Here is a 13,436-nt window from a genome sequence, read left to right as displayed (position 1 = left end):
AAGATAAGAATATGTTAGATGGTGGTTTCGCTGTGCAATGTTTGCAGAAAACTGGGGGAAATAATCCGATAACACGGAACGTTATCAAAGAGTGGTTCATGGTTAACTGGTTTGGCAAGTTTGCGTGAACGATGAATGGGACGAGGTCCTCTATTCTTCGTCACTCATGACGAAATTGTACCGCGCTTGCTTTACAAACAATAATATTTTTTTGTTAAAATTTAATAATACGTATATTTAAAACAATCGAACAATTGTGACAATATGATCGATTTAAAGCTGGATGTATGGAGCGTATAGAAGTATTCGTGTATCCACAAACAATTTGATCCAACATAAATCATTTATCTTTGGAACATTTGAATACATAGAATGTAATAAATCTTTAGAGAAACTTTTTAACAACAAAAATCGAGTCGATCGAATTTAATTTTTGTGAGAATTACTCATCCTTAAATTCATGCATCGAACCGTTCGACACAAAAGACACACAAGATCTCAAAGAAATTGCATTTTACATCACAAAATCGCAATCCACCATCTCGCGATCGCAGTGTATTAACTTTTTCTCCCTACTATTCTCAATTCTAGTTATCTTTTATACTTTGCCTGCCGTGGTCGCGTTGCTTTTGCATTTCTATTTTCCACGAAAGTTCACGGTCCAGAAGTCGGTCAACGCTGAGAATATCTTCCCGTGTCGAATTCGCGCGATGAAATCGGGGTTATTAATGTCACTGCGCGTTCTAATTTCGCCGAAGGGAAGAAGGGTGAAACGAGATAAAAAGAGAGAGAGAGGGAGAGAGAGAAAGAGAGAAAGAGAAAGAGAGAGACAGATAGACAAACGGACAGACCACTTCAGACGAAATGCCATTCAAAGGATATACTAAAAACGAATCAGAAAAGAAAGACGCTAGAGAATTAAAGTTGGAGTTGCCTCGCTACAGTCAGCTACGTATTGCGGCTTTTAGACTTCGAATGTTTCCGCATTTATGGAGGAACTCTAAAGATGCAAATATGCACGGAATATACGTAATATGCAAAAATATATAAAATATCCAAGGTGAAGTACCCGCTACGATATTTAGGATGAAACACATGTTCGCATAACGGGTATCAAGGATGAAAAACAAAGACGTAAAGCAAAAATTCTGGATTGTCTGGCGACGTCGGACAGTTTTAGCGACTAATCGTGCAAAAAACCGATAATTGACTGGAGTCGAAGAGGTAGAAGAACGGGGAACCAAGAGGAGAAAAATGTGGAAAACGAAATAGCACGAAATTAGGACTTAAGAAACGTTTAAACTGCTTCCTTCGAACAGAACTGGTAAACAACGGAGTCCAATCTTCTTAATACCAAAGCTATTGAAAATCAATGTAATCGAAAAGATTGTGCTTCGAGTTAAACAATAAATTGAAGAAAAACAAAATACGAAAGTAGTTATTGAAATTATTCGATCATGAGTGGCAATTTTCTCGAGCAATTACGCGTAACAGAACGTAGTTGATCGAAGTATCTTTAACGTTTGTTCGTTGATTTTTCATTAAGTGTAGATATAAAAGATTACATATATATATATACGATGATTTGAGATAATCTCGATAGTTATCATTAAGCGCTAGATGCTAAATGCTAAATGCTTTTTATTAAGCGTTGTTACATTGTTTCGACATTTATATGGAGACGACTATAATTATAAGACTACCTTTAAGGATTTAACGTTTTTTTCTTTCCAGAGTATTTTTCTAATATCCGACGATTATACGACTCGTTCGTAATGAGATTAAGGTGCCGCAAATTAAATTTTCCTATATTTATATTTCTTCGAGTCATCGATTTCAGCGAAGAGAAATAACACAACGATCGACCGATCGAAGCTTCCCGCTTCGTATTCGGGCATCTCGCGATTACTGTGGCGAAATGACACGGAAACGGTTGTTCTCCAAACGAATTGCGGCTAGTGCACCCTATAGCCCTGTCCGATTCGTGCTTCGATGCGCCCGCTCAATGCAGAAAATAATTTAAAAGGGAGCAAAAGTTCTTTTGAACGGATCCAGGAATCCGACTAGCAGCGAGCAGTACTTCTTCGATTATCGTTTTTGCCCCGGCGAACAAAACAGGACATTCCCGGGATAACTAGAGCGATCGAGTTAATACCGGAGTTAATACCGGAGAGTGCAAGACTGTCCTTCGGCGTCGTTTAATCGAAGAAACGGACACTGTTCGTGTTTTTGGAAGCGATAACATCAAGATCGATGTAGATGAAAAACATGGACGAATGGACTTTTTGTAAATCGTACGATGCGACGTACATATCGGAAAAAAATTAATTACGACCGCGGCGAGTACAATGCGATGGAATAAATTTAGCGGGACGATGAAAATTTGTTATAAGGAAGAGGGAATAATTCTAACCAAAGCTAAATGATCGAATATCCTAATATTTTTAATGGTAACACTTTGTTTGTTGCCTAGAAGTAGAGTGCACATGTCTATGCATTTATGACAAATGTAAAGATAGTACGAGATATCGAGTGTAAGATACATTGGACGATATTTGGAAAATAAAATATACTGTTACTCGTGTGCTCAAAAAAGCGTAAATTTGATGTCTATATATAGGAATATAATTATTTTATTAATGCGACGAATTTGATCAATTCGGACATTCGCAAATTTGATAGATACGCTGAACAGCCCCCCGCCCCCATTTCCCATTCGCTATCCCCTTATCTTCGCCCAACGGCACGATACGATTAAATCCGTCTTAAATATGGTAGGATCGTGTTTCTTTTCATACGATTCTTAGGCAGCGTACACAAGTGCGGCATAATAACGCCTTGTCCTGAATTCGTCGTCCACGGTCTCCTCGGTCGTATGCAACGTTCGTGGAAACGATATTCTTTTCATCGTCCAGCGGGCGTCGCGGAGGTGGACCGTGAAAACGCACAGAACGGGCAAACAGGCCGCAAACGACGTCCTTACGAGTCCTTCTCGTAGCCTCTCCTCGAAAACGTTACGCTGCCATGGGCAAATTTACCATGCAAATTAGCAGATGTATTTCTGACCGGACCCGAGCGCGCTGGCGAAAGTACCGTCGAAGGATCGTGGCAAAAAACTCGTACCGCGGCTCGAACGGAAACGTCCGGCCTGCGGCAAGAATAATTACGTAATCTCGGACGAAACGCTCCAGGATAAAAACTGGTCGGTACCGCCGTCAGTCCGACTTTAATCCGACGGTTTTTGTTTATTACGCGAACGTTTCCAAGACGCGTGCTAAATATCGCGTGGACCGAGCAATCGAGAAAAAGGAGGGTGGAATACCAACGGTTCAAACGGAAGATGTCTCGTGATATTTTCTCGCCGTATCGTCGTTGATCTGCATATACTCTGTAAAGTATTTAATAAATGATCCGTTACAACAAGCGTTTTCATGCGGTTGAACGAAGGGGGAGAAAAATGATGGATAACGTTATGAAACGGAGACGATCTCGCGGCGATACAAATTCGAAATTACAGGCCGCCGCCGCCAGAAAACGCCGAAGATAATATGCAAAAGAGAAGCTTAAAAAGTAATTACCGGTGAAGAGGGCGGCGCTGGTTAAAAATTGGCGTACATAAAAAGTTTTCTAATTTCAGAAGCCAAGAATGGAGGTGGTGGAACACGCGCGCGCGACCGAGGGCGGAAACCGGGAGAACAAAGAGGAAGAGCAATGGCGGAGGGCGCGTAGTTACGTCGGCTCTACGCCACGTTTACGCGGCCACTCGAGTACGCGAGTGGGGTGAGACGAGCTCGAATAATTTAATATACGAATATTTCGCGGCTACTCGAATGCTACGATTGCTACGAACGAGCTTCGAGTATTCCGGTATCGTGCTATTATTCGCCGAGGTTACGCAGATATCTGCGAGTCTCCAGTATTTGAATAATGTTGGAAAGCGTCTATCGTTGATTGCACATTTTTGCAATTACATATATCGGTGGTAAAAACGCTTTGGTGGTAGACGCGGTACCAAACGATGGTAAACGCGCGGTAGCGTTCGTTCGATGGAAATTTACAGAGAAATATGCGTGGTAAAGCAAAAGCCCAATTCGGGACTGAAAGAGTTAAGACATAGGACGTCAAACTATCCGTTATACGCAACGATAATTCTTGTAATAAAAAGTTTCGTTTTAAATCATTTTTTTCATAATTTTGTTAATTCGACGCGATCTTGTTAACTGAATCACCCCTATAGTTTTCCAATATCTCCACTCTCACACATTCAATCTACGATCTAACGTTTTCGAAAATTACACCAGACGAACATTTCGCTTGTACTCTCGCGTTAAACACCTCGTCAAAATCAGGCCGTGCTTTATCCAACAGTGCGAAACGATTACCAATCACTTAACAGTCGTAACAGACAGCAGTTCTTATCGTAAATACCAGGAACATCGCGAACGTAAACTAACAAAAATTCCATCCCCTTTATCGAAACAGATGCTGCTAGTTGGAAAAGTTACTGCTTCTCCGGGCAACGCCGTAGTTCATACTTAACGGCTCGCATTTAACAAACATACTGCACAGTATCGCCCCATTAACCTAATTAGGTATATGGTATTAGAGCTATTGCAATTGTATGCACCGACAGGCAGACGCCAGACCGAGTAGATGGTCGAACGCACGCAGTCTGGCACACAACGCTGCGTTTTCGAGTTCTAGATTCTGTAGAATTTATGTCTGACCACGCTCGTGTGTTCCACTTGAAATTTTTTGCGCGCAGATTTTCGGTACGAAAAACGGGAAATTCACCCTGGGGAACCGTAACTCTCTTCACTCTGGATTCTTTTCAACGTTTAATATCACGCGCTCTTACTTCCCTTCTATTTCGTATTTTTCTCTATTTTCTTTTTAGCTTACTGCTACTTTTTGTTTTATGCGCTTCTTTCTTCCTTTTTCCTTTCCTTTTTTCTTTCTTTTTCTTCGTTTAATTCATTATATTTTTTTAAATACCCCAACGACTTTCATTTGCATAGAGAACCGTGTACACGCAGAATGTTGAACACGCTAGCTGCTGATAATACGATGGATTCCAAACTTTCTATCAGGATATCTCGAAAGTTCCAACAGTTTTCAGTTGTTCATTTTTGAAATTGAAGGTTTTTATGTAAAACACGCTCCATGCACACTTCTCGACAATGAAGCAGGAATATTAAATTAACTAAATATTACCTACTCGTTAAGTATTGGCAAGAATCAAATATAATTAACGAGTAGGACTATCTGTATGATCAATTATATAATCAAAATAATTATTTTGAAATATATTTTGTTCAAATAACTCCTTGGAATACGATCTTACGAAAATGGCGACATTATGTTTCGTATCGATATCGATATTCGTATTACAAAATGTTTCATAGCCAATGAAGTTTAATTGTAATCTGCGGCAAAACGCGCGGCGTGATACCATTAAACTTACTACTAGTTACCGCAAATTTTCAAGACGATATTTAAAGCTATGCTTTCGAGCAAAAAATGGGGAAGAGAAAGGGAAAGAGGAAGCCAGTGGAGAGCATTTAAGACGGCCTCTCAATGGAGGGAAATCGCGATGCACTTGACGTATCGACGCTGTTCGACGATCTTTAACGATAATTGGCGGCGCATCGATGAAAGTTTCACAGAAAATATCTCAACGATCCTTAGATGGATCGCTGTTGGCCAGGCTTCGCCACGGATCGCCGGCAATCGAATTTTATTGTACGCGATCGGTTACGTATGGATCAATTACCCGGCGGCCTATGGTATAGCGCAATTTGAGCGATAGTTAATCTACCGGGGAATTTTTAAAGAGTTCGCGAATGTAACGAGTTCGATGGAAAGTTATGAATAGCGGGGAAAACGGATATAAGACTTTTTTTCTTATGCTGAGAGAGATCGTTCTAGAATGGAAATCGTGCGAGGTGTTGCAACTTTTGGACATTACAGATAACATATTACGCAATTTGCATCAACCGTCTAATAGCGCTCGGTGATACCTCAGTACAAAAAATAGAAATCTGAATTAAAAAGTTTTAATTGCGTAACAAATTTATTTTATTATAATTTATTATTAAAACTTATCATTGTTAAATTAATCAACTATTTAAGAAAGAAACTAAAGTTTCATAAATCTCTTCTCCTTAGATTGTGCTAAGTGCTTCTATGACGAAATCAGTTAAAGGCTCTTCTTTCGTACTATGCAAATTACCGTGAGTAGCTCGTGATCAAACATTCGCATCGTTTCGAACTAATGCTGGCAATAATAAATCGTTGATTTTCATCAAGAAATACGTTATTAGATTTACGGTGATCGACCTGTGGCTCGATCCTTCAGCACGTACGGTGAATATTCAGGCAGATGCCAGCCACGCCACGTCATTTCGTAGACGATGTTTAAGGACACGGTTGGCGTATTCCGAAACCTATGGCTCGCTCGTGAGGATTTTTCAGGATAGCTCGCCGTGTCGTGGGATCACCTGATCCTTGCTCCGTCAGATTTTTACTTTGGCACGAAGACGTTTGAAAAATGTGTCGTACGAACCGACCGTAGGTACCATACGGAACGGGAAAGGAAAGAACACGCGACCCCTTGAGTATAGATTGTCACGCGGTAGAACGACGAGCCTCGCAGAGAACGCGAAAGAGATCGAACAACAGGACGACGCGATGTTTCGTAACCTGATGTTATTAGAGCTTTTAAAAGAGTTTATCTTTCAGCGAAGATACGCATCGAACTTCTGCACTTTTTACACATGTATTGACCTGAGAAACTGTCATTTTTGCGAGTAGAATGTTTCTTTTCAAGTGCCGGTGGCATTTTGAACGTACGAAACGTTCTAACATCTTGACAACGCTGTAATTATTTCAAACACCAACAGGACAGCTAACATTTTATATTCTCTAACGAGTCTGGTATTCGCAGAGATAAAGGACGTAATAATTGCTTCCATCGCTATTTAATATATTATACGCCGGTACATCTTCTAACAGAATTGAAACGCTATCGTTATTAGATACGCAACCCTATTCGACTCAATCTAAATATATACCGGTTAAAGCGTATGTATTTTTATTTATTTTGCATACTCATGTATACTCTAAATGCATAAATATCCGCAATTCGAACATTACATCAAATAGCGACTATATTCTAAGCGACGAATCTCGTTACGTTAAATCGTAACCTTAGGCGTCTTATTCGCGAGAATTTCGCCGTAAGGAGGAAAGAAATGAACTAGTCAGAACGGAGTCAGGTTGTATCAATTGAACTATCATACATCTACATAAATCCGATTGAACTATGTTTTGGATATATATCCAATTGAACTGAGATAGTTTTATAGCTTCTACAGTTAGGACAATAGGATCCAAGACTTGTGAGAGAGAGAGGGAGAGAGAGAGGGAGAGACAAAAGAATGGAAATTCAAAGTAATATGAATGTTCGCTGGCTAAATTCGACCTTTAAAAAATGTAGGATGAAAAGAAATTGACCGATCGGATTGCTGAACGCGAATCCTTTGTCTTTTGGATCCGATTTCGCGATTCAGATCGTTGATGAATTCTTCCTCGTTTGGTTCTAACGTCGTTATTTTTAACATCGTGAGACCCTTACTGGTCATTCCAAGCTCGTCACGTTATTCCTGACTATGGTACATATGGTACATATGGTACATATAAAATCTTTTTTCAAATAAACCTTTAAAGTTACATAGTTATTTTATATAATATTCACGTAACTCAACGGGCTTTGCTAAAAACTAGCCAGTTTCGCTATCTCAAATCAAAGGGTAAAAAGTATTTGGCAGAAATGCACCACCGACCAGCATTCGCAGAAACACCGACTCCTTACGAAGAGGCTCCACGGGTCGGGCGTCGAGAAAAATATTAAGATGTTTTAATACGGCACGATGAAACGACTCTCGAGGAACCTAACCTCGTGATTGCTTAACTCTTCGCTGTATAATTCGTCGGCCTTCGTATTGTCGAACACGCCAGACTGAATCCCCGAGCATTATCATGAATAGAAAATTGTATATACCGGTAAACTGGCGGTCCGCGGTCGGCCGGATCGGAGGAGCTCCGCTAATACGTCAGGGATCCCTCGGTTCATCCCTCGATGAATAGCTTTGTCTCGTCGGCGCCCCGGCCACGGTACCGCTGATCCCATTAATTAAATCTTCAATACTCTTTAAATCGATTCGTTTAATAGAAAAATCCCCGTGTCCCAGCTGGATAAAGCCTTGCTTTCCATGGCGCGGTTCATTACGATTTTAATACGATTTTAATTATCGCCCTGGATCGGGAACGGATCGTTCCGGCGAATACCGAATCTCGTGGAAAAGAAAACAGACGGTCGTGAGCGGATCAAGAGGGAAATCGTACGAAAAGGCGAATATAAAGGCGAAAAGAAAGGAAAAGAATCTTCCATTGCATCTGGATAGTGGAGGTTCGTGCCATTCCATATTTTTATTAACGTAACTAAGCGAATTTTGTATACTTTTAGTAAGATGCTCAATGTCGGTTTCGTGAAATTAATCTGGAGTACATAGTCGATTCGGACGCGGCAATATTAATACGATCAAAAATCAAGCTAACAAAGGGAAATAACGAAGATTGAAGAAAGCGAGAATAAAAAAAAGGGGGGGGGCGGGAGAGGAAAAGCGATATTTTTCACGAAGAAGAATAATGCGGTGCGGCATAGCGGTTGTTCGACGGATAAGCCAAGGCTATCCTCTCCATCGCTCTCTCACCCTCGGTGAGGGGGAACAATAGAAAATGAGGAAACGGGAAAATAAACGAGGGAACCGTAGAAAATTAGGAATGAGTATCTAATAACTGAAAAATGTGTCCTGGTATCCCGGGTACCGGGGACCGGAGAAAAGAACGTGCGGGGAAAGTCAATGAGGGGCTGACGGCCACGGACGACGAGACGGCGTAGGAATGAGAGTCGTACGAGAGGAATGACAATGCTTGCCGGTGCCACCGAGAGAGGGTTTAAAACTTCAACCCCTCGTGGAAAATTTACAGCGGGCTGGATCCGGCGCGTCATTAAACACGTTGTTTCATAATTCACGCTACGATATATCCGCGTGTCTCTCTCAACCCCTCGTCTCCGTTTCTCTCTCGACTGCGGCCGCCCTTTCTTTTTCGTCCGATTTTCGCCACAGTTGTTTGCTACTTTCGCTCAAAATCTCTATGAAGTTTCGAAGCCAAGCGTCTTTAGACGAGACAACTTTACGAAAAAAATAATTAAACGAGATTTCGACGAATCGAGAGGCGAGTGATTGGTATTACCGCTATTCGCGAATATCTAACTAGCAAATTTCCAAACTTCAATTTAGGGGTAAATACTTTATCGGAATTTTGTATAAATTAAATTTACAATCAAGTTTCTCTTCACTGTAAACGTTTATTACGTTATTCAAGTTCTCAATACGCGCACATTTGTCGTCAAAATCTTGGCGTTGCTTCGTTTATTCTCCTTCGTTGTAATCTTGAAACGTTTAAGCTTCGAATTACAACCAAGGGATTATACGTTACAGCACCGGCCGAAAGCGTGTTCTTTTTTCATCGCGGCAGAACAAATTAAAGTTTCCAAATTTAAACAAGCCGAATAATTTCAATTTCGTGGCGGAACTAATGCGAAACTGGCGTAGCGTTATGAATAAAAGTTCGAACGCTCGTTGGAAGTCGACGATCGTTCGCAGTTGAAAACGGGGCAGACCGTGTTCCATTTACGAAAAAAGGAAAGGAATGAAAAAAGGTGTACCGGAGTGGCAGTAACTTCTCGTGAACGTCCACGTTTGCCAGCGATACTCAGCCAGGAGACTTAACGAGATAAAGTCGTAAAATATTCAATTGGACGGACTGCCGGTTAAGTGGATACCGCGCGCTTTTAAGGCCGGTTTCTTACGTGCCGAAACTTCGAACCCACTCGATCCTGCTTCTGCTTGTCAATGAAATGAAATTAACTTTTCTGTGTGCGAAACTAACTTTCCGCCGCATTGATTCCGCCGCGAACGCGATACGAGAGATGGAACTTCGTCTTATGTCGAGAAATCTGCTTCGTCGATCGTATATTTTTCGTTCGACTTGCACGAAATACCGTTCTTAATAAATGGAAATTCCATCGGATCACGATAGCGCGTGAAACGTCGTTTTCTCGAATAAAACTTTAGCTCGACGCAGGTTCTTCGAAACATCGTATATTTATATGCGACGCACATCGATTAGTTCAAATCCTTCGGACTCGTGCAAACGATCGACTTTAGAGTTGACAAATTCTTAAATTTTAGTCAATTTCCTGCTTAAACTTCGAAGAAACGACGACTTCGATGCGCTCACCCACTGCATTTTCCACGGAAAAACGATCGTCATTAACTTTTCGTTACTAGAAGATATTCGCTTCGATATCGGGTGTTCGTGATACCGTTAGGTCTTGGTGTCTTGGAGGCAGATCAGCAACGATCGAAATCGATCAAATCCTCGCGCAAGTTTTCGTATTACTCTTGAAATAACGAACTTGTGCACGCGTACTCTGGTAGCTTAGATCGTGTTGGTGGCACAACTCCGAGATCCGTGTACGTGTGAGAAGAGAAGAGAAAGTACAAATTGCGCCGATATCTCTGATAGCCGTGACAAGGTTCGTGGAACGTTTCAGCTAGCTCCGTGTACGATGGCCATGCAGCTTTGTAAAGCCACTTTAAGGACGATATCGGAGGACAGGGGAGTTCATTACGAAGAAGTTGCGGTTTACATTGCCTCATCAGGAAGTCGTTAGCTTGGCCCACCGACACCTTCTGCCCTTCGTCGTACACTTCCCTTCAACCCTCTTTCTCCCGGCGCTATTCCTCCGCACGTCGACCGCCCTTGCAGCACCCTTTAGTTATTCCTTCGTAACCAAGGACTCCTCTGCGCTCGCTCGATACAGACTATACAGTTACGTGTTTCGCGAAATAGCCTCTATAAACTGACGGAGAAACTTTTAAGGGAGTCTCGAAACTTCCATTTTTAGCGGAACCACGCGATTTTCGACCGACGCTAAATTTTCGAAGGTTTAATCCTCTCCAGCTTGATCCACGTCGCGAAAGGTGGTGCCTTCTCTGGATCTTGCAGCGATGCGCAGGTTTCTTTTCTAATCTTTTATTTATCTCTAAGATTTGTACATCGAATAATCAAATCGTCTCTCAGAAGAGATCCAAGCAGAGACTAGTCCGTGAAATAATTACGATTTCTTATGCGATAAATCAACCGTTGCGTCATAAGACAGAGATCGACTATTTCGGAGTATAAGTACGAACGCTGACGAAGCGCTACAGAACGCGGTCCAACGAAATCCAAAATTTCGCTACACCACCTACTTGGCGAACGACCCGAATTTCGTCGAATCGCGACGCTGAAACAGCGATCGAGTCAGTTTATGTCCTTGCGTTCTCCGACTGAGAGCACAACCAGACGGATACCTCTGAGCACGGGGGAACGAAAGTTACGCCAAGAAACGAGCGGCATTGAAAGAAAACTTTTAGGTTTTGATCACCGATGGTTAAGCGACTGTGTTACGGAATGAACTGCTGCAACTAATTTATTGCGTTTACCTTAGAATCTCTCTTTCGTACCGTTTCCTTTCTTCGATCTTCCTCGTCGTTTATTGGCTGAAGATCCAGTGCAATTTCTTCGCTTAATCTCCACGTCGATAGTCTCGAATTGTTTACTGATAGCTTTAAAGATGAATAGCGTATCCTTTCGCGATACTCTTCTTCCATCGTGTAATTTCTTGGACTTGGGATTGGACGGAATTAACTCGTACCCTGTCTCGCGTTTTGTTTCCATTTGTTTCGTTAGAAAATTCTGTCGCCAAATTTTGCTTACATATATATTTTGAAGAATCAAATCGTCGCACGTTCCTTGTATATTTCTTTTTACTTATCGGAATCTCGCGTATCACTTCGTAAAATTCTTCGTATCGCTAATTACTTTGACTTCAAAAAATTTCCTACTATTCTACTAGTTCAAAATGTTGTTAAACGTGTTTACGTTTAGGATATCTCGAGGAATGTTTAACGCTCGACACACACAGTGTCTTGATGAGTTTTTGATGATTTCCTTCTGCTCTATGTGTGCTTGTGCACGTACATTGTATCGATACTCGATGCAGCATAAATAACATAACGTTAGCAGTATTGTCAAATTGTCAACATACGTATAAAGATCGATAAAGACTGAAACACCGAACTATAGAAGATATTGTTGCGTAATAAGTACACATTTTTTTATTATACCATACATCTGAATTTTTGACATAAAGTAGGTATTTTATCGAAGAAAGTAGTAAGATCCGTGAAGTCGAAGGAAGAGCGAGATCGGTTTCCTGATTTAAGGTTATACGGAACATTATTCTTTCAGTGGAGCCGTTCGGAATCGCAAAGTTTTCAGCGTTCAAATTCGCCGGAAGTTTGGCAACAAAAGTCTCTCTCTCGTCGAATTTATTCAGGATCCGCGAGTCGCCGGATTCCACGCGGAAAGACGAGATGCATTTATTGCGAGCCATTCAGGATAATTTAGGGAAATCGCGCACAGTCTTGTCATCGCGACAGTTTGCGGCTATTGAAACTAACTAGCGAGAAGGATTAAACGAGGATAACAACGAGAAAGTACTCGAAGACTGTCTGCTTTCGGAATGCGAAATAATATGTAACGTTAACTGGAAATTCGAGTTCGTTTCGCAGGTAACCAAGCAACGGATTCGAGTCGGATAAAATGCGAGCTACTTCCAATTACACGAGTTCGACGTAGTTGAGGTAAATTAGAGCTGCCTCTGTAAAAGATTAAATTTCCTTGAGTAGGTATTTGTATACAGAGGTATGCTACTTCTATTACTTTGGTCAAATCCAAATATCCTTGCTCCGATACAAGACCGACCAGAGTATTCGACTACTCGCGAATAATCGTAGTGGGTATATCTGTGTATGTAGTTAACCAGACACACGAAATGCTATCTTTCCAGAACGCAGCTACACCGAAAACATTATTCCAGCGATCATCCGAAAAGTCCGAAACAGATCCCCGTTTCTAGTCGCTACGCTGATCCGATTTCCAACGAAAGATCCTCAGTTAGCTGCAAAGGATTTCGCGTTTCACGTGATCTCGGTTTGACCGAGATATTCCTACCGCGTCTGCGAGCACGGGGATAGAACGAGGGGATGGAAAGTTTCGCGACGAAGTCAACTAGAGCCACCGATCCCCGGAGAGCGTGCACATCAAAGAAAACCAAATTCTCGTCCAAGTTTTATCGATGCAAATATTCTTTTTGATTTAGATGCCTTCGAAACACGCCACGTTCGGGTCCACGTTCGCGCCCCGCCAGGAAACAACTGGCCCTCGGAGCGTGTAGGATCTCCTGGGACCACGTTACG

The 13,436-nt window shown here is 41.6% G+C and overlaps 1 protein-coding gene across 12 annotated transcripts in view; it reads right to left on the bottom strand.

The window, feature by feature from the left end:
* LOC117238310 (probable serine/threonine-protein kinase yakA) overlaps positions 1 to 13,436 on the bottom strand; it is a 382,495-nt gene that overhangs the window by 226,576 nt on the left and 142,483 nt on the right. The gene's annotated exons all lie outside the window — the stretch shown is intronic.

Source organism: Bombus vosnesenskii, unplaced genomic scaffold, assembly GCF_011952255.1.
Source record: "Bombus vosnesenskii isolate JDL3184/JDL3185 unplaced genomic scaffold, Bvos_JDL3184-5_v1.1 scf7180000013448, whole genome shotgun sequence".
NCBI lineage: Eukaryota > Metazoa > Arthropoda > Insecta > Hymenoptera > Apidae > Bombus > Bombus vosnesenskii.
This window is presented reverse-complemented; position numbering and strand designations above follow the sequence as displayed.